A 22,106-nucleotide genomic window follows, 5' to 3' on the forward strand; every position below is an offset into this window, starting at 1 on the left:
TCGCTTTCAGGAATGAATATAAGTCATTAGGTATTGAAGTTGCCTGACAACTCCTTAGTCACACTCATGTTTTTATCTGAGCTGGAGGATGAGAAAGGAGTACAAACCTAGGATCTAGGGTGAGTGTTTAAAGTAATATAAATGTAGTGATGTTTGGGATGCCACTGCGCTCTGTGGTCGTTAGGTCCTGATGGGTGGACAACCATATTTACTGAGAACCCACGAAGCATACTTTACTTAGTGCTATCTAATGTATCAAAAGAAATGGAAAACTTTGTTAATCTTCTTTTTTTTTTAACCACAGAATTTCCAACCTATTCATTTGGCGTTCAAAAGTGTGCAGGGGCGCCTGGGTGGCACAGCAGTTGAGCATCTGCCTTCGGCTCAGGGCGTGATCCCGGCGTTATGGGATCGAGCCCCACATCAGGCTCCTCCTCTATGAGCCTGCTTCTTCCTCTCCCACTCCCCCTGCTTGTGTTCCTTCTCTCGCTGGCTGTCTCTAGCTCTGTCAAATAAATAAGTAAAATCTTAAAAAAAAAAAAAGTGTGCAATACCAGTGAAAGCACTTTATAAACTCAACATCTCCATGCCAATGCAAGGGATTTTCATTGTTATCAGAACAGTGTTTATTGATTTCTGTGTGACAAACTATTTTTGATCATTCAATGTAAATGTCCTGTAAACAACAAAGAATAGGACCATGGTCAGATTTGTGAGCCCTGGGGAAGCTGGTGTCATGTAAATCTATCTTTTGGGATATAAATTTCCATAAAGACAACCTCAAATACAATTATTGAGTGTGCCTATACCTCGTTGAAGGTCCCTAAAGGCAACATACTTGGTTAAGAGGGATTGTAAATCTCCTGTGAAGATTTGCCTACTAATTCGTTTCTTTCTAGTAAACAACTGGTTCCTTGTAAAGGTACTTAAGATGATCATACCTCATTAGCGTGACGTATGAGATATTAGCACTAGCGTGAGGTGGTATCCCCTTCAGTTTGACACTTGCTTTTTAAAAACATGTGTTATGTCCCTTAGTGCTAGGCACCACAGGAGATGCAGCTATTAAAAAAAGACATGCTCCTCAAAGTCAAATGAGTTACACTTTAATTGTTACATCCCAAATCAAGAATGCAAAGAGTATGATTCAGAAAGAGCTAACCTGAGTGCTGTTAGAAATCCAGAAAATGAAGAGATAGATCCCATGGTTGAGGGCTTCAGAAAAACAAAAACCAACCAAAAAAACCCAACTTCAGTTTGTCTCTGTAACATCAACCTTGCAGGATGGGTAGGCTATTGACAGGTGAGACAAAAGGAAAAGACACTATAATTAGAATGAACAACATGAGCAAGATACAGAGATTTAAGGTGTGGGATACTTGTAGGAAAAAAGCAAGTACTCCATTTTAATTATGTCACAAGATCTCCACTGAGGAAAATTGGAAAATGACAACAACATCAAGAAAACAACAGTAATAGAATAATATTGACAGTGACCACGAGAGCTAACGTTTATTGAGTTGGCCATGGTCTTCAGTTCTTTCTTTTTAATAATCATAGATTATGTGAGGAAATAAGCATGTTTATACATCATTTAGATGCAATCCTTTCTTGGTGTCAATTTGTTAATAAGAATCAGTAGACTAAAAAAAAAAATACATTTAGACCCACCAGTTCCACATATAGAAATTTATTCTAAGGTAATGGTCATATAAGTGCAAAGAGATAGATGTTCAAGAATGCTTAATGTAGCATTTGTTTATAAAATCACAGATTTGGAATCATAATTGCATACCTGTAGGCAATTGAGTAAATAGCTATGGGGATATTATCTGTGCACTGAGAATTATAAAGAATATGCATATTGAACTTCAAAGAACTTTCAATATATATGGTAGAATTAAACAGAAGATCTATTGATCAGTTTCTTTGGGATAATCTTTTTTTTTTTCTTAAGATTTTATTTATTTATTCGACAGGATAGAGACAGCCAGCGAGAGAGGGAACATAAGCAGGGGGAGTGGGAGAGGAAGAAGCAGGCTCCTATCGGAGGAGCCTGATGTGGGGCTCGAACCCATAACGCCGGGATCACGCCCTGAGCCGAAGGCAGACGCTTAACCGCTGTGCCACCCAGGCGCCCCTCTTTGGGATAATCTTAACTTGTAAAACAATTATATATTTTTTATTGTATCTCTAAAACTGATAATACACTGTATGTTAATTAAATTGAATTTATTTATTTTTATTCTGTTAGTTACCATACAGTACATCATTAGCTTTTGGTACAGTGTTTCGTGATTCATTGTTTGTGTATAACACCCAGTGCTCCATGCAACATGTGCCCTCCTTAACACCCATCACCGGGCTAACCCATCTCCTCACCGACCTCCCCTCTAAAACCCTCAGTTTGTTTCCTGGAGTCCATAGTCTCTCATGGCTCGTCTCCCCCTCTGATTTCCCCACCTTCACTCTTCCCTTCCTTCTCCTAATGTCCTCCTTACTATTCCTTATGTTCCACAAATAAGTGAAACCATATGATAATTGTCTTTCTCTGCTTGACTTATTTCACTTAGCATAATCTCCTCCAGTTCTACCCATGTTGATGCAAATGTTGTTTAATCATCCTTTCTGACGGCTGAGTAATATTCCATTGTACATATGGACCACGTCTTCTTTATCCAGTTGTCCGTTGAACACTTATGAAAGAAACTGAAGAAGACACAAAAAGATAGAAAAACATTCCATGCTCATGGATCAGAAGAATAAACATTGTTAAAATGTCTATGCTGCCCAGAGAAATCTATACTTTCAATGCCATCCCAACCAAAATACCAATGCCATTTTTCAAAGTGCTGGAACAAATCCTAAAATTTGTGTGGAACCAGAAAAGACCCCAAATCGCCAAGGAAATGTTGAAAAAGAAAAACAAAGCTGGGGACATCACATTGCTGATTTCTAACTGTATTACAAAGCTGTGATCACCAAGACAGCATGGTACTGGCACAAAAACAGGCACATAAATCAATGGAACAGAATAGAGAGCCCAGATATGGACCCCCAGCTCTATGGTCAACTAATCTTTGACAAAGCAGGAAAAAATATCCAATGGAAAAAAGATAGTCTCTTAAATAAATGGTGCTGGGAAAATTGGACAGCTATATACAGAATATATTCCCTTACACCAAACAATTATATTTTCTATTTGTATATTAAACAGAAAACAAAAGTCAGGAGGGATATAAACAAAATCTCTAAAACAATTAAATATGGATATTTTGTATAAGTGGATAATTTGTTCATCTTTATTTTCTCCTCTTTCTACCATAATCGTGAATTATTTTTATAACAGAATAATGAAGTATAAATACAATAATAATAATACAAAAAAATGAACTTATGCTTATAAATAGATCCCACTTTACATGTTTCCCTGGAATCGTTGGTAGCTTATCTAAATGATCTCAGGGCTTCAGTGGAAGTTCGAATTTCTATCAGGGGGCAAAGGAGACCTTCATCTTACCAGCAGGGAATCTCAGTCTATAAATTGGGTCAATTACATCCTTTTACATTCTTGAAATTGTGTGAGTTCTATAGCAGGTGATGTAAAATTAGATGAGGGGGAAAATAGTCACCAAATAATTTTGTTGGGATCTGAGAACCGGGAAGGATTTTAAAGGATGATAGAAGAACCAAAACACGGGGCGCCTGGGTGGCATAGCGGTTAAGCGTCTGCCTTTGGCTCAGGGCGTGATCCTGGCGTTATGGGATCGAGCCCCACATCAGGCTCCTCTGCTATGAGCCTGCTTCTTCCTCTCCCACTCCTCCTGCTTGTGTTCCCTCTCTCGCTGGCTGTCTCTCTCTCTGTCAAATAAATAAATACAATCTTAAAAAAAAAAAAAAAAGAACCAAAACACTTTCAGACTGGGGAGAAAACTGGAAACCACAGAAGATAAAATATGGAAGGACCCGAAGATATTCTTTGATTCAAACGGATTATTTTTATTTCATTCTTACCACAACTGGATGAACTAGATACTGTTATACCAAACTTATAGATAAGAAAACTGAAGCCCAGATTCTCTAACCTTCCAAAGATTACCCAGTAGTAAGCAGTGGAACTTGAATACAAGACAAGCAGGTAGAAATTACGGAGATAAAGATTTCAATACAGCATGAGAAGAACAAGTATGAAGTACTTGTATGTAGTGAGTTCCATCCATTTGGAAGCAAGCAAGTACAGCTTAGATACCTATTAAGCAGGGATTCAGAAGAGACACTACCACTGCTTTTGGTTATACTATTTGAACATAGAGTCCCTTACAATCCTGAGAATTCTGTCATTTAGCCTTCTTGCCAAGAAAGAAATTAGGTCTCCACTTAACATTCAGATGAAAAGGGTTCAGAAACTCCCTTAGGGGCCTGAGATTCTAAGAATTGACAAAAGAACATTTTCTACATGTTTCTCCTTTATTGCTGCTACTATAATGTTCTTTCTCTCTCTCTCTTTTTTTCTCTTTTTACTCTCCCCATTGTCCCTTGCCCAGATCACCTTATTCCATATCGGTTTCCCTTCTTTCCCTCCCACTGTTCTGTCTGATGCACTATAGGGCACACATCCTAGGATGACTCCATTTTCCCTTTTCAGTGCTCTTTTTAGACACTTTCAATCAATATGTAGCAGTAAGGATGCAGGAAAGAGCATACAATGGGAGAAATAATGTCATAAAATACTGTTAGAACAGCATTCAGAGCTCCTTTGTTCACAGCACTCAAAGCCACATTCTGTTATTTTTCTCTCAGCCTATGTGCTGGAAGTCATTCTGCATTAGAGCAGGAATAGTGATCAAGGCCTGCTGTGATCTTAAACAGTTAAAAAAAAAAAAAGACAAAAGATAACTGGGAGCAATAAGGAAGCACAGTGACACACAACCGTCTCTCAGATCTTCTCTATGGAAACAAGAGTTCAAGGTGATTCTTGCTCCATTTGCCCATTCACTCATGTATTCATCATGTCTTGCCTGACCATCTATCATGCATGTAACAGATTCAAGTAAGAGTTGGAAGAACAAAAATGAACAGAGAGGTTGTAGGAATAAAACGACCCCTAGCAATAAATTAATGGACAAATAAATCTCACAAGAAAAATTGACATTTGTGACCACGTCGTAACACGAATTAATTCAATCCTTCTATCTCTGCAAGGAAAATCTTACAAATCCCCGTTTACAGATGAATTAAATGAGATTCAAAGAGGCTTAAAAAAAAAAAAATGCCCACAAGGTCACACAGCCCAGGAGTGGAAGGACCTGGACTTAGATGAAATGAAAGAGAATGTATCACTACACTTTAGGGAAATTAATTTTTTTTACTACTTCCAAGAGATAAATTCCAACAATAATTCTCCATGTTTGATGACTTTAAAAAGCAGACAGGCAAGATGATAAGTAAGGACAGGATGGGGAGTCAAAGAAAAAGAGGGAAGAACATGAATCATTGCTGCTTTCCCTTTTCTTCACCCTCTCCAACACATGCAGGTCCGTGGGTCTAGCCGGCATACATCATGCTCATGACCTCTTCCACTCATCACACCCTTTTTCTTCATCCTAGAATATCTTTTCTTGATATTCCTATGTCTTGCTAATGGAGGCAAATCTGAATTGAAGCTCTGATTTTAGTTAAATCCATATTTAGACTGTCTCTGATTGTTTTAGTTCATACTGATGCAATTTTTCTGAACCTGTACTCTAACAGATTCTATTAAATCCTACCATTCCAATGACCTTGAAGTTATACACAAACGCAGTTTGTCTCAACAACTCAATCTTAATAACCCAGACAATAGAAATCTTGGTTTCCATGTCTTCAATTATTTCCTGTTTCATAGCACTCTTGGGCATAGAAATTTTTTTTTGAAGTCTTCACTGAAAGAAAAATATGATTAATAACAGTTGGCAAAAATTGTTAGTGGAATGTAAGTGGAAGCCATGTGGCAGCTCAATAGACAACATAACATTCTTATGGGGATAGTTTCAGGCTTGTTCAGTCAAAGCCATCTCCAGGAGGTTCTCGATACGACGGGTAAAGCCTCCAATCTGGAGGAAGCTTGACTGACAGCAGGAATGGGAAAAAATCCAAGCCACTGTTGATATCATCACTGAGCTCTGTCAGATACAGCCTATTAAGCTATACTGGGGACTGCAGCCTTTGCCAAAGGAGGTACAGCCAAGCAACATAGAGAAGAGGCCACTTTACAGCTGATAACATTTCTCACCAGGTGTTTGGTTTCGTTATTGTGTTTAAATAACCCAGAGAATTCCAAACTGGGAGGAGTTTGTATTTGGGAGTGTGGAAGAAAATAGTGATGGCCTGGGCCATAGAAAATGCTGAATTGGATAATTGTGGGTTTTTTAATTTATTTATTTGAGAGAGAGAGAGAATGAGCAGTGGGAAGGTTCAGAGGTGGGGGGGGAGAGAGAGAGAGAGAGAGAAAAGCAAATTCCCTGCTGAGTAGGAAGCCCAACACGGGGCTTGATCCCAGGACCCTGGAGATCATGACCTGAGCTGAAGGTAGATGCTTAACCGACTGAACCACCCAGGCACCCCAGATTAATAGTTTTTAAATACAGAAAGAATCTTTTCTAAATTTTTTGTGATAATCACAACATAACAGCTACTGATAAGACACACTATTAAGCTTATTTGCATTATTAATATTCTCTCTGTAACTTTCTAAATTTTAGACAATCCACAAAACAATAAATCAAGCCCTGATGATTAGTGTTTGGCAATTCTATGGTATACATACTCCTACCGTGACCTGTTTCAAGTTACGTCACTGAAGGTAGAGTTTGGAAGAGATACACTGTAACCCACAGAGACAATAGACGTAATGCAGTGGAGTAATTAGGAAGCTAAGTTTTGAGTACTTACTGCCTTTGTGTTCAATACAATTTATTTAATTATAAGTTTATATGATTTACATTTTAATAAGGACTGTTCAACAACCAGCTTGAAAAATTTCTGAAAATTAAACAATCAGTTCTTGCAAGCTGAGACAAGCCGACTTCAGCACACCTATCCCCTCTTGCACTACTCTCTATCTCATTATGTTGAGATCATTTTCATGGTACTACTTATGAAAATCTAATATTAGAGGATCTACTGTATATTTTATTGTCTATTTCCCACATATCTATAGAACAGACAGTCATAAGAATAGCAACCGTGCCGTTTTTCACCAAAACACCTGCTACAGCCTGCAACAGCCCTGGCATCATGGAACAAGCTCAACAGATATCTACAAGAGGCTGAATGAATTCAGAATATAAAACACCTGCTAATTAATGTGAAAAAGATAAATCAACTAATAAAACCTGGTCTAAGGCAATGGTGGGCGTTTCAGATGAAGAAATTCATGAAGCCAATACACACAGAAGATAATCAACCTCAGCTTAAATTAAGAAGATGTCTTTGTTATAATTACCATGCACTCTACTCCTACCCTGTCCACAGCTGGGGATGGTTTCTCACCACACCTCCCCATTTGAAGAGGAAGCTAATTTTGGAAGAGTGATCCTCAAATGTAGCTGATAACATGTGGCTCTGATACTGGCAGTTGAAGGGTTTCTCTCTGGAAAGCATGGTGTTAACCAATACGGTGTTCTTCACCTTGACTGAGCATAAGCATCAACTGGGGCAGGGTGGGGGAAAGGGAGGCCTGAGAGAGTATTAACAATAAGACCACCCCTGCTTCTCCTTATGTACATTAATTGAAGATTTTTTCCTGAGCTTTTTAAGGATTAATTTTTTTAATGTGATTCTTTGCTGCTCAGTGAAACCTAAGGTCTAGCATATAACATGTGAGAAAACAGCCCCAGTTAACACCATTTTCTTTTCTCTCTATATGTACAAATTGCTTATCTGAAGATTAAGTTTACTGAGCTTGAGAATTATGCAACCTTGTGTCTTAAAAGTATATTTCAGGGGCTGCTGGATGACTCAGTAGAGCATGCAGCTCTTGATCTCAGGGTTGTGAGTGCAAGTGGCACATTGGGCTTAGAGCCTACTTCATATATATATATATATATATATATATATATATATATATATATATGTAATCATATATATAAAATCTTTTCCATTGTCTCTTTTGAAATATGTTTACACAGCTAACACACAGATATGTGTGTCTTTAGCTTTGTACAGACAGTTGACTGTGGAGGTTGTAAGCATGGACTGTTAGCTGCCCCCAGCCAACTGTGTGACCTTGAACAGATTCCCTAACCTCTCATGCCTCAGTTTTCCCACAGGGCTGTGAGGATTAAGTGACTCTATACATGTATAGTCCTTAGAACAACCTGGAAAGTCATGAGTCTTCTGTTAGTATTGCCATTATATTATTCCGTTATATTATTAACTGTCAGGATAGCTGCAGCTCCAAAAATGTATATCGTTAGAGGGGAAGAAAAGGCCAGTACTGAAAAAGAAAAACCAGCTGATGATTTTAAAAATTGCACCAATCCATATCAGCATCTGTACTAGCTAGCCATTGCTAGCTTGATAATAACTGCAATTTAGTCTTTGCATAAATCACATGATGTGTTGCATTGGTTCTCAGCAACTCTGCAAAATAATAAGATCCTCTTCAAGACTTCCAATGAGATGAACTTCGGGTGATTTCTTATTATTCTGGAACCAGTAAAGAAAATTTCAAGTGGCAGCCAGCACCATGTTTCAAACGACTTTTTGGAAATAGGGGGAATTTTACCATTTTTACTTCAAATCATTCACTAGGGAAGTGAAGCAGATTCTAAAACGGAACCAGGTCACCAGAAGAAAAATTCTAAAGGCCAATTATATGGCACTGCCATAATGATCCTGGAAACAATTGACCAAATTGTCCTATATTCCCCCCAAAACTGTGAGGTTTTTGATAATTCAGTTTACAAAGGAAAATAGCAGTATGGTTTATTCTAAATAATATTGTTTGGCTTCACATAGGTTTGTAGTTTATAAAAGCGAGATTGTATTGTATGTATTTCTGCTGTTTGGGGTTTTTTTTGCCCAAAATTATGTTTTTGAGATTCATTCTCGTTAATTTATAGATCTGTAATTTATTTCCTTAATGTCTGTTTTGCCTTGGTATGAATTGGCTGAAACTTATTGGATATTTTGTTTTTGGTGGACATTTGGGCTTTGTTTAATTCTTTGTTATTACAAGCAATAGTAGTATAATCTTTCTTGTATACACACAGGTGTTAAAATTGTAAAGAAAGTAAGAGAATGATAAACAGAAGATCCAGGATAGTGGTTCCTCTCGGAGGTGAAGAAGGGAAATGAGTATCAGAAGGAAGGTTACAGGGTCATCAAAGGTATGATAATATTCAACTTTCTTAAGGTGGGGTGTAAATTGTGTGTGTATGTGTGTGTGTCTATATACGTACATACATATATGGAGATTCAAGCATTTTATTATATTTATGCATATATACATATATACACACACTTAAAAATTTTTTAATTTGAGATAATTTTGAAATAATTCACACAGTGTTTTAAGAAATAGTAGAGATCCCTTATATCCTTCCCCAATCTCCCCCAGCAGTAACGTCTTATGTAACTGCAGTATAATATCACAACCATGTAATTGGTATTGGTACAATCCATAGACCTGATTCATATTTCACCCATTTTGCGTACACTCATTTATGTGTGTGTGTATATTTACTTCTCTGCAATTCTATCACAAGTGTAGATTCATGTAACTATGACCACAGTCAAGATACAGAACAGTTCCATCATAAAGGTCCCTCATGTGATGCTTTTATAGCCATAAACACCTTTTTTCCTTCCCTTCTTCCTAACCCCTGGAAGCCACTAATATGTTCTCCATCTCTACAATTCTGTCATTTCACGAGTGAATAAATATGAATGAAACAGTATGTAACCTTTTGAAACTGGCTTTTTAAACTCAGCAAGTTTAAAGATGCACCCACGTTGTGTGTATCAATAGTCAATCCATTTTTATTGCTGGGTAGTGGTCTATACACATACTTTTAATTTGTGCCATTATAAAAAAAAGAAAATGTAATGGTTTCATTAGATGGTAGAGTTAAAAGGTTGAGATAAAACAATGAGAGAAAAAATTTTCAACTGACCCTTGCTTTTTAAATGACACATTTTGAAGCAAGAAAAGGAATGTATAATTGGCTGCTTGGGGATGTGTGGACAAGGAAGAGCTATATGTGACCTCAGGAGTCCAACTTTGAGATTTTGATTTCTGTTATTATATGATCAAGTCATTACTACTAAGAATTTTCCATTACTGTAATCAGAGGAAAACATAGATTCCCAAAGAATGTTAACTGTTGATTTGACTGAGCACTACATGGGACATACTCAAGGAAAGTGGGCTGGTAAAATATGTGAACTAATAATTCTAACACAGTTTGCAAATCTTGATGTTTAAGCCAAAGGGGAAACAAGTTCTATGAGGCTTCTGTCCTCCCATTTTTCTCATTCATCCATGTAAGAATTTATCCATTCATTCATTCAACAAACATGTTTTAGTGCCAACTGTATTGCCAGCACTAGAATCTAGTTCCTGCCATAAAAAATCAAATGGACTAAAAAACGGAGAAAGACCAAAATAATTGCAATTCCCTTTTACCTAGTCATACACTCTTACCAACACCGATATTTCTCTCCGGTTCGGGTGAGAAAATGGAGGCACAAAGAAAGGAAGCAATTTATATAGGGTCACATAGGTGGAAATCATGGGTTTTTGAAAATATCTATGTGGGACACCTGGGTGGCTCAGCTGGTTAAGTATCTGACTCTTGATTTTGGCTCAGGTCATGATCTCAGGGTTGTGAGATCGAGTCCCACTTTGGGCTACACACTGGCTGTGAAGCCTGCTTGAGATTCTCTCTCTCCCTCTCCATCCATCTTAATTAATTAAGTAAGTAAGTAAGTAACAAAATAAAGTATCAATGCAATGTAATAACCTCAGTGATAAAATATCCATACAGAAGTAATTCTGGAGATGAGGTCTTCAGACCCAGACTTCACACCTCGAGGCACTTTTTTCTTTTTACTAACTTCAGAAAGTTTACTTATGATTCTTACATATTTTTTTCTTAAATACATTGTTATATTTTGTGTTAATTATTATGGTTAAAATTGCACCAAACTACTTATTGTTAACTATGAATAAATTTTTCTTAAAGATTTTATTTATTTATTTGATAGAGCGAGAACAAGCAGGGGGAGCGGCAGGCAGAGGGAGAGGGAGAAGCAGGGCCCCCGCCGAGCAGGAAGTCCCTGAGATCATGACCTAAGCCAAAGGCAGATGCTCAACCAAATGAGCCACCCAGGCATCCCTATGAATAAATTTTTCAAACTATTACTTTGTAGGCATTTCTGAAAACTGAATTCCTGAGAAGGACTGAGCCTTCCTTATTTAGCTTCCCAGAAGATTCTCATGAACATAAGTTTGGACACCGTTCTAGAGAGTTTCTATCAACTATTCCATTACTGGAAATTAATTTCCTTTCACAGTGTGTAGGGAAGTTAGCTCAGGTTATTCTTTTATCCGAAGGAAGAAATGAGCAAGCCAGTGTGAACCCCCAGAGGCCTTCCTTTCCTCCTTTTTCTTCTGTTTTCTTTCTCTATTCTCTCTCAAAAATATGAGGCAAATGGCTTCCTTGCATTCCTTTGCTTCACCATTGCATCAGTACAGCCCGTTTCTCCCTCCCTGGGCATCCGGAGAAAAAACTGAGGGCAGCAGACCAATGATAAGAAGAAGAAACCTTAACCAGGTTGCTTAGGGAAAGGTCTTCTGAGCCTTTGAGAGAGCAAGGCATGAAATCTCCGCCAACTGCTCCCTTCTCAGGTTCTTTTAGGAGCGTTTATTCAGAGTTCTGGCTGTTGTCCTGCCCGGAACATCATGGTTGGTCAAGAACACTCTAAGTGTAAAAGCTAGATTGCCCAGGGAAGAGGTTTGTGTTTTTCTTGTTTTGTTGTTCTTGTTGTTGTTGTTGTTGTTTTATCACCTCTGAGCCTCATGGGTGGCACAGCTCCAGTTGTAATGATGCCCACATCAAGCCCATGCAGGCAGAGGTAAAAGGACCCAGCCTCCTGCTTCGTAATTCAGTCAGTTGTAGAAGACAAACCACAGAGCAAGGAGGCTTACCTTACTTGGACTTAAATGGTCAGAATTCTCTCTCCCCAAGTCGTACACTCTTTCACTAACACCACTATTTCTGTCTGGTTTCCAGATGAAAAAGTTAAGCTATAAAAAGCATACGAAACTTATCCAGGGTCATTATAGATAGAAGTGATAGATCATTTAAAATACCAGTGAATTAACACAAGGAGTTTGTTTATTTATTTTTAAGTAGACTCCATGCCCAGCATAGAGCCCAGTGCAGGGCTTGACCCTGAGATCAAGACCCTGAGATCAGGACCCAAGCTGAAATAAAGAGTTGGATTTTTAATCCACTGAGCCACCTAGGCACCCCTAACACAAGGAGTTCAGTACCTAGAAATGTGAGCCAGAAAATGAAAGAAGCATCTAATCTGGCACTTTTAATTAATTAATTAGTTAATCTTTCTTTTTTTTTTTTTATTGAAGTATAGTTAACACACAGGGTTTGTTACATTACTTTCAGATATACAGCATGTGCTTCCATGATTCTCTATGTTAGCTATGCTCACCACCAGTGGCACTTTTATTTTAAAGATGAAAAAACTGCAGTCCAGACAGGCTAAGAATAGTATCCAAGATCACATAGAGACAGGAACCCCTAGTCTGAACAGCTATCACTTAGGCCACTGACTCTCAACTGTGGCTGTGCATTAAAACTACCCGGCGGGGAGAGGGGGAGCTTAAAATCCAAAAACAAACAAACCATGAGAGACTATGGACTCTGGGAAACAAACTGAGGGCTTCAGGGGGAGGGAGGGACAGGATAGACCGGTGATGGGTATTAAGGAGGGCACGTATTGCATGGTGCACTGGGTGTTATACGCAAGTAATGAATCATGGAACTTTACATCAAAAACTAGGGATGTACTGTATGGTGACTAACATAATATAATAAAAAAATATTATTAAACAAAAACAAAACAAACAAAAACATAAGGATGCGAATTCTCAGGATCCAGAACTGGGGATAGGATTCTGATCAGCTGGTGTGAGGCGAGGTCTGGGCCTCTGTGTTGTCACTGTTGCTGTTTTTAAAGATTTTATTTATTTATTTATTTATTTATTTATTTATTTATTTATTTATTTATTTATTTATTTATTATTTGAGAGAGAGAGTTCAGGTGGAGAAATACTCAAAGGTCTAGCTCCCACAGTGTTTTGCTTGTTTGTGGTCAGAAAGCAACATCTGCCACCCAGATCCCTGGACTTTTCACTGATGTTTGGCAGACACTTATCTGGGCTTGGCTGGCTTCACTGTGAGTAAACATGTGCTCTGGCTTCTTTTGTGCTGAATAATGGTTTCATAGGATCTAATTTCACAGATAAAATGCAGTATTGATCATTCTATTTTAGGATTTGGTACAGGGATATTGGACCAAGAATTGGTGAAATACAACTCTAGGGAGAAATAATTCAGTTTCCCATGGAAATATTCTGCTTCTCAATTTGCTCCTGAAGACAATGTAGGGAAATCAAATGTGTGAGTCAGGCTGGATTGTAACACCATTAGCTCTAAACTATTTAAATGACAAATATGGTTATAAAGACAGGGTTAAATCTGGGACACTCACTCTTTAAGGGGGACTGCAGAGGTATGCCCCACCTTGCAACAGAGCCAGGCAGATGGTAATTAATAGCATTTTCCCTTAAGGTGGAATAAAATGAAAAAGATTGGTAAGTGCTTACCTCTTTACCCATGGTGAGGTGATAAATAAAAATACCATTTATCTAATATTTCAAACAGATGAAAAGAAGTGTATTTTTGGATAGCAAAAATGTCAAAATTTTACTTTAATCATTCTTTTTGAAAATTCCTTAAAATATATTTTCCATTTTCCCTACCATCTTCTAAAAAGCGCACAGGCTTTTTGTGCTGATTTGGGGCTTAAATAATGACAATTAGTTACAGGCCTGTGTATAACGAAATAATACTCTCCAGCATTACTGACTTGTTTTCTCCCCTAAACTGAAACTAAGTAGCTCAGCCTGCTGTACTTTGAGTTCCTTTGTCTTTCCTGTTTCACACAATCACCTTCCCTGGTGCCTATGGGCTTATTTCTGGTGGTCTTGCCTTCTATTCTATTCTTCTTGCTTCTTACCTCTGTTGAAGTCTGGGAATCCAGGTGACTAAGCTTGTTAGAACTGTTTTCAACATAAGAACAAACGGGTTCTGAATGAAATAGTGGAGGATTCTCCTACGACTAAGGGAAAGAATTACTTTGTCTTGACGACATGTATTTTTACTGTTGAGAGTTCTTAGGCCCCAGGATAATGTGATCAAATCAACATTAGATTAGTGTGGTTTTACTGCATTTTGTAAGTAAAATTAATCTTGTTATCTACCCTGAAAATAACAAAATATCTAGGTCAAATTAATTACGCTTCTGAGTTTTACATTTGGCACCAAATTATAACCACAGAATACTCCTGAACTGGGGAGACAGATATTCTTATTCCATGTTTTCAAATAATGATATGATTGCTCAAATGGTTTACTGATTTCCCAAGAGCAAGCAAAGAGTTAGACTCAAGCTTGGCTGTGTAGGTCACAGAAGCTGAGACTTCATCCCAGAAGAATTATCTCAGACTCTCTACACGGTGCAGCCTAAGCATCAGCATTTTTTAAAAGCTGCACAGGTACCATTTTCAGTCACATCAGCATGTACCAAATAGCAAAGAATAAATATAACAAAAGATATGCAGGCTATTTACTACTGTAAACTAAAATGCTATCCAAGAAAACTTAGGCAAATATATCATGTACATGAGTAGGAAGAAGACAATATTCTAAAGTCGTCAATTCTCCCAAACTGATTGATATATTCAATGCAATCTGTATCAGAATCCCAGCAGGTTGGTTTTGGTAGAAATCAACAGGTTGATGCTAGTTAAAATGAAATGCAAAAAGCCACGTGTAATGAAGAGTATCTTGAAGAAGAGCCAATCTGTAAGACTTACACTCAGAAAGCAAGCCTATTACGAACCTATAGTAGTCGAGCCAGTGTGATGTTGGTGCAAAGACGGAACAGAAAAGAGAGTCCAGAAACAGATGCAGACCTACATGGTCACCTGATTTATGACAATGAAAGGCTGTCATGAGTTGGGAAAGGTAAATGAAGCTGGGTCAACTGGACATCCAAGTAGAAAAAAAATTGTATCTTAATTCCTACCTCACACTATATGCAAATGCCAATCCCAACTGGATTGCATATCTAAATGAAGAAAACAGAATAGTAAAACTTTCAGAAGAAAAAAGTAAGAAAATATATTTATGAACATAGAGCAGGTAAAAATTTCATGGATTGACACTAAAAGTACTAACTGTAAAGAAAAATCTGATAAATCAGGCTACATTCAAGTGAAGAACTTCTGTCCATTAAAACAAGGAGTTAAGATAAGTTTAAAAGAAAGCCCTAGAGTGGGGGAAGATAATAACAATACACAAATCCAATGGAGATTCATATCCAGAATGTATTTAGAACTCCCACAAATGGAGAAGCAAAAGACAGAGAATTCAATAGGAAATTGGGTATAAGATTAGAGCAGTAAATTTACAACGGAGGTTATATAAATGATCAGTAAGTATAGGAAAAAGTACTCAACTTCATTAATTACCAGAGAAATGCACCTTAAACCACAAGGCAAGATGACCTCATACCCACCAAAGTGGTGGAAATGACAGACACTCAATACCAAGTATAGATGAGGATCTGGAGCAACTGGAACTCTTACACACTACAGGTGGGCATGTGCGCCAGCATGACCACTTTGGAAAACTGCTTGGGAGTGTCTACTAAAGCTGAACATACAAACGCCTTGTGACCTAGCAATCCCACTCCCAACAGAAATTTCCCTATGTACATCAAAAGACATGCCAGAAATATTCACAAGAGCACTATTCAACATAGCTTAAAGCAGAACAGAAACCAATTACCCATCAAGAGTGGAATGAATAAATTTTTATATTCACACAAAGGAACACTATAAATAGTGAGAACCAACATACTAACACTCCACACAGTATGGACAAATCTCACACACCATGTTGAGTGAAAGAAGCCAGACACCGAAGACTATATTCTGATTGTTCCAATTATATAAATGTCAAAAATAACCCAAACTCATCTATGGTGTTTTTGTTTGTTTATTTTGGTTTTTTGCATATAAATGAGTTATTCTAAATGTTTTATCTATAATGTTAGAAGACTGGAAAGTGTTTACCCTGTGTCAGGGGTAATGAATGCAAAGGGACATAGAAGGAACTTCTAAGATGCTAATAATGTTCTGTTTCTTGATATGTAGTCCAACAAGCTGTACACTAATGATGTGGACACTTCTCTTTGTGCATGTAATGTTCAGTAAAAATTAGAACAAACAGAAATCTCTCTGGGTGATTTTACTATGTAACCAGAATAGAAAACCACCTGTTTGGAGCTCATATCAGGTTTGCTCCCTCCCTCTCTTCCTTCCCTCCCCAGACCCACCTACCCAAGCCCTCCTCTCCCTAACTCTGGCTCCAAAGTGTCAAGCACTGTTTGGGTACAAAAGATAAAGATAGGAAGAAACCATTATCTTGCCTTCAAGAAGCTAAATGTTTTCTCATCTATTAACTTTAGCCTGCCATCTGACAGTAAGATTCACCTGTCTACACTGCAGTTATTACAAGGTAAATTTGTTACTAATTACAGCTGCCACAGATATTCTCACGACCTTCCTAAATAATTATAGTACTAGTACACGGGACACGACCACACCATGGGGAAACTCAATTGCAACAGGTATTAAAATTACATAGGATTGTATTGGGTACCATTTGACCCCAGGTGTAACAGAGTATGTATAATAATGAACTACTGTACCCACATGATGTTTTCATTATATCTGGTATAAGGATCATTCCACACCCAGTGGGATGGTCCTATTCCCAGTCCACACCACATGCTTTCCTGACCATAAATTTTGATAATCCTCATTTTCTTGCTCTGCCTTTCACAAGCAGTGTGTGAAAATTAGACTCTCAGCCCTTCTATTTACTATTTCTTCTGCCTCTCTCAGCACTCTCACTTTGAAATAAACAAACAAAAATAAACAATGTTTCTGCAGAATCTAGACTTTGCATTTTCAGAATACTTCTCCATGCGCAAATCTTTGTCCTCAGGTGCTTCCAATAACCAAGGCATCAGCTGACATAGAAAGTCAAAGCCAATCATCTTTATCTTTCACAGCACACTCTGTCTTTTAAGAACATGGTCATTGATTATTTGACTATGGTCATTATGCCAAGGTTTGCCTTTGTAAACAAACAAAAGATGACCTACCCTTGGCCTGAATCCTGCCTTTAGTTTACATCCTCTCTGTTATAACCAGAAAATTTAAATAGTCCGGTGGAAAAGGGCCCTGAGAAGTTACCAGTGACTTCACCCTTGGGCACAAATTCGTTTCTGCCTAAACCTTCCCTCTAACCTAGATAAACCATCCTGATAAGAACACTTACAATGCTACCAGGAAAGGGGTGTTCATTAGGTCATTAGTTCATTGATTGCTGCTTACCCATTCATGTCCCAGACTGTATGGTACTTTCCAGAGCAGCCTTCCCTTACCTTCCCAGAATAGTTTAGGTCCCCATATTATTAACTTTCACAGAATCATATAATTTTCTTTATAGAACTTAGTCCAATTGCAACTAATCCATTTTGTAATTATTTGTCTCATTCACCGATGTATCTCCAGCAGCTTGCATAATGCCTGGCTCATCAGTAGATGCTCAGTAAATATTATTGAGTGAATGAGTGAATAAGTGAATGAATGAATGAATGAATAAGAGATTCCTATAGTGTTTTTTCAAGGTTGGAAGGTTTTTTTTTTTCTTTTCTTCTCTAAGATTATTTTCTCTTGCTCTAAGTAAAGTACATCATCTCTTGCTCTGTCCTCAGTAGAGATGAATGGCAAACACGTGGCCAGCAGCTTCCATGTCAGAGCACTTCGTATAATCATAAATCATGACAAAGATACTTATTCTAAAGTTTTTGTGTCTTAGTGATTTTCTCTGAAGGAGAGCTAGATCATGATGTCCAACTCAAAAAAAAAAAAAAAAAGGAATAAGGAGTAAAGTCATCTATATTCTCCTGATTGACATTAAATTAGTACTTGGGACCCTGATGTGTCTTAGATTTTTCTTGAGATCTTGACTAAGTCCTTCCAGCCTTCTAATCTTGGGTTTCTTCACAAATTATTAAACTGGATGGGATCAAACTAAGGGTACCCTGCATATATGTATCTTTTTACCTTTATTCATTCATCCATTTACGAACTATTTTTAAGAAAATACAATGTGTTTAGTCTTGTGCTAGGTGCTAGAGACCTAGCAGGGATAGAGAGAGATAGGGTCCTGTCTTCAAGGTCCAGTCAGGACTGGGGAGAAAAAGTCCACATTGCTGGACTACACCCCCCATTTTCTGATTATCTTAGGGAGCCTGAGATTCTGTGTTTTTTACAAGTTCCCAGGTAATGTTGATGCTACTGATCTGGGGACCATATTTTTAGGGCCACTGACCTGGATGAGATGGAATATTAAATTAGAACATAGTTAGACTTAATAAATATTTGCTGGATGGATAAATGAATGAAAAGCCCAATCAGCCAATCAGTTGAAATCCATCAGAACATCAATAGCATAAAATCCAAGTAAAAGGAGGCCACAGAGATGGATTTTAAAGTGGTTTATTTATTGCAAAGTAATGAAAGACACTGCCCTTCTCTCCCTGTGGTCCCTAACATGACTCATCACTGACAAATGGTATGGCTTGAATTAATCAGGCTGCTTTTCCTATTTATGTCTTGCTCTATCTGGAGTTGCAATGGGCATTGCCTCCTCTGGAGTGTAATTTGGGCTGACTCATTTCCCAAGTCACTGATAGAAAGGTCAGCATGGCTCCCATTTACAGCTGAAGGCATATGAGGAGCTAGCAATTATAAGTTGCACATCAGAGGTTAGCCACCTTAACTTGTGTTCCTTCTTGGCCATCTTGCCAAGAATCCAGCAGGTCATTTGAACTAAAGGTTAAAAACTCACATTGGTGTACATCTGTGGATGAAATATGCAGTCAGCAGCATACAAGTTACGCTAGTATAGGGGCATCTGGGTGGCATAGTCAGTTAAGTATCTAATTCTTTGTTTTGGCTTGGGTCATGATCTTGGGGTTGTGAGATGTAGTCCAGCGTGGGGCTCCACGCTGAATTTCTCTCTCCCTCTCCCTCTGCCCATCCTGCTCATACTCTGTCTCTCTCTCTAAAAATACATAAATAAATCTTTGAAAAAAATCACACTAGTCTAATAGAGAGTACTTAAGTGCCTAAGCTTTGTTTGCATTCAGACAGAGGTGGGTGTAAGTCCTGCTTCTGTCACCTAGGAGTTAGGTGATCAACACCCCTAATCCTCAATTACTTCATCTCTAAAGCAGGCATAATGCCAAGTGCCTCTCCTGAACTCATGAGATTGCTGCACATTATGTGCATAACGTGTTTCGCACAATACTAACTTCATACTAACCGTTCAACCCATTTTAGCTAGCACTGGTACTCATTAGCTTCTCAAACACTTTTCATCTATTAATGCTTTTATACGTTATCTTTTGTAAATAACAAACTTAGATTTGGCACATACCCCTCGATTACCTTTAGACTGGGTCTAGAGGAAGAATTTCACTTCTTGGATTTTCAATTCCGAGCCAAGGAATGGAGTGATTCATATGCAGTGAACTTCTTTTTGCCACATAGTGTAAAGATTTCTACTCTGGGCCAAGATTCATTCCCTGTTAAAGGTACCAAGAAAAAAAGCTGTAGATGAAAATCATTGTCTTCCTTATAATCAGCTTTAAAAGGTAAAGATACAATACTTCCAGTTTCCCTCCCCTTGCCCCAAATCTTTTCCTGAATAGAGCAGTATGACCTAGGATGTGAGCAACTGAATGAATATGATTCCATATCAGCCTGGGGGGTCAAACACTCCTGATTTCCACTCCTGGCTCTGCCACTACAAGTTGTGTGATCTTGAAACCTCACTTAAGCTCTGTATGTCTCTGTTTTTATTAATCTTAAAGTAATATTATTAATAATTATTGTGAGGATTAAATCAATCTATTTTTCAGTACTTAAAAAATACTAAGTACTATATAAATGTTAGGTATGTGATCTCTTAGCATCTTATCTTGTTATATGACCCTCATTTTAAGATTTCTGGATTTGTTGAAGGAGTCCGTGCCCTTCAGTATTGGAACGGTTTCAATTATATCCCCTTTCAACCTCCTCTTTTTAATATAAAAGCCCTAATCCTTTTAAAGAGCCCGCATCTCTTTCATCCCTTTGAATGTTATAGTCGCCTGGCAATTTCTCCTACAGCTGCTTCCTCAGTCTTTCTGGCAATACTAAATAAGACCTTTCTAAGGTAGGCCTTTCATCTACCCTGCCAAATGCAGGGCCTTGTCCATAATAGGCACTCGATATATATTTGTTGAATAGATGAATGAATAAATGCAGCCAAGACATTCAAAAGTAATCGTGGCATTAAGCTAAAAATAAGGCAGCTTTGTTTCTCCATAGACATGCAGTGGGGCTAAATTACCACATCCCCTTCAAAGAATTGTTCCAAATCAGTCACTCATAAGGAATCGTACAAAGCCCTATTAATCATAATGCTATTATAAAACACAAGGGTGGGAAAGGGGACTGTCTCCTCTGCATTAGGCGCCTTTTTGTTATTACTCTGGCCAAAACTGCATATCACCTAGACAGAGCCAAGATCAAAAGGAAGACACCTCAGCTCTCATCTCCAGGTGCCTTTGTTGATGGAAAATTGGCAAAAACCCAACTAGTCTGTAATCCCAGGGACTGCTAGTGAGCTTTTGAAAAGGTGTATTAGATCATTTTACTCTTCTGTTTAGAACTACCCAGTGACATTCTGTGACACCTGAAAACCAGACTCCTCAAGGGTCCTGCTTATCTTTTTGCTTAATCATCATTGTCTCAGAGAGCCATCCCCTTATCCCACTCCTGATCTATCCCTTAACACTGAGGCCTGCAAACGTGTTCTGTGAAGAGCCAGAGAGTGAATATATCGGACTTTGGGGACCATACTGTCTCTGTGCCAGTTAGTCAACTTTGCCATTGTTGTAGGAAAGCAGTCATAGAAAATGTATAAATTCTCAACTGTGGCTGTGTTCTGATAAAATGTTATTTACAAAAGCATGTGGCTTTCTGAATGCGGCCTGTGGGCTGTTGCATGCCAACCCCTTCCCTAAGATAAGACTCTTTCCATCACTCCCAATGCCTATATCCTGCATTTAGTTGTTCACATTTGTTCGTTATGTCTCTGGTTCAGTCACTAGAACATGACCTTTGTGAGGACAGGAACTTTGTTTCATTGAATGCGATGTTTCCAGCCCCAAGGACATTTCATAGCACATAGTGTGTGTTCAGTTGAATGAAAGATCTCATCTCCTATGACTTTTGCTGTTGCTCACTGCTCTGATTTTCCTTCAGTTCTCAGGATATTCCTGATTCATTCTTGCTTTCTGGTCTTCACGCTTGCCTTTGCCTTTAGCCTGAAGCATCCTTCCTCCTTGCTTTTCTTGTCCACCTCTTCCATTCATTTAGCTCTCAGATCTTTGAAGTAGCCTTTCCTGATCATGCTGAACAAAGTTTCTCAGAAGCTTCAGGGGCCATTTTCCTCATAACACGTAGTAAGAAGTAGAATTGTTTTTTTTTAATTTGATTCCCGTTCATTGTCTCCCATGACTCCAGAAAGTTGATCAGCCTCCTTAAAGCCTAGAAAAGCGTATGACACATAGAAGGTTTTCAATAAAGATGTGTCTAGAACGGTGCTTTTCAAACTTCAGTGTGT

General features: G+C 38.2%; 1 protein-coding gene across 1 annotated transcript in view; it reads left to right on the forward strand.

Annotated features, from left to right (window-relative positions):
* The window catches only part of CADPS (calcium dependent secretion activator), a 799,713-nt gene that overhangs the window by 145,100 nt on the left and 632,507 nt on the right, over positions 1 to 22,106 (forward strand). The window contains exon 4 of the mRNA XM_087866885.1: positions 9,255 to 9,371. The gene's annotated coding sequence lies outside the window, so the exon portion shown is untranslated. The remainder of the gene's footprint in view (positions 1 to 9,254; positions 9,372 to 22,106) is intronic.

Source organism: Ursus americanus, chromosome 14, assembly GCF_024610735.1.
Source record: "Ursus americanus isolate L20-20 chromosome 14, mUrsAme1.1.p, whole genome shotgun sequence".
NCBI lineage: Eukaryota > Metazoa > Chordata > Mammalia > Carnivora > Ursidae > Ursus > Ursus americanus.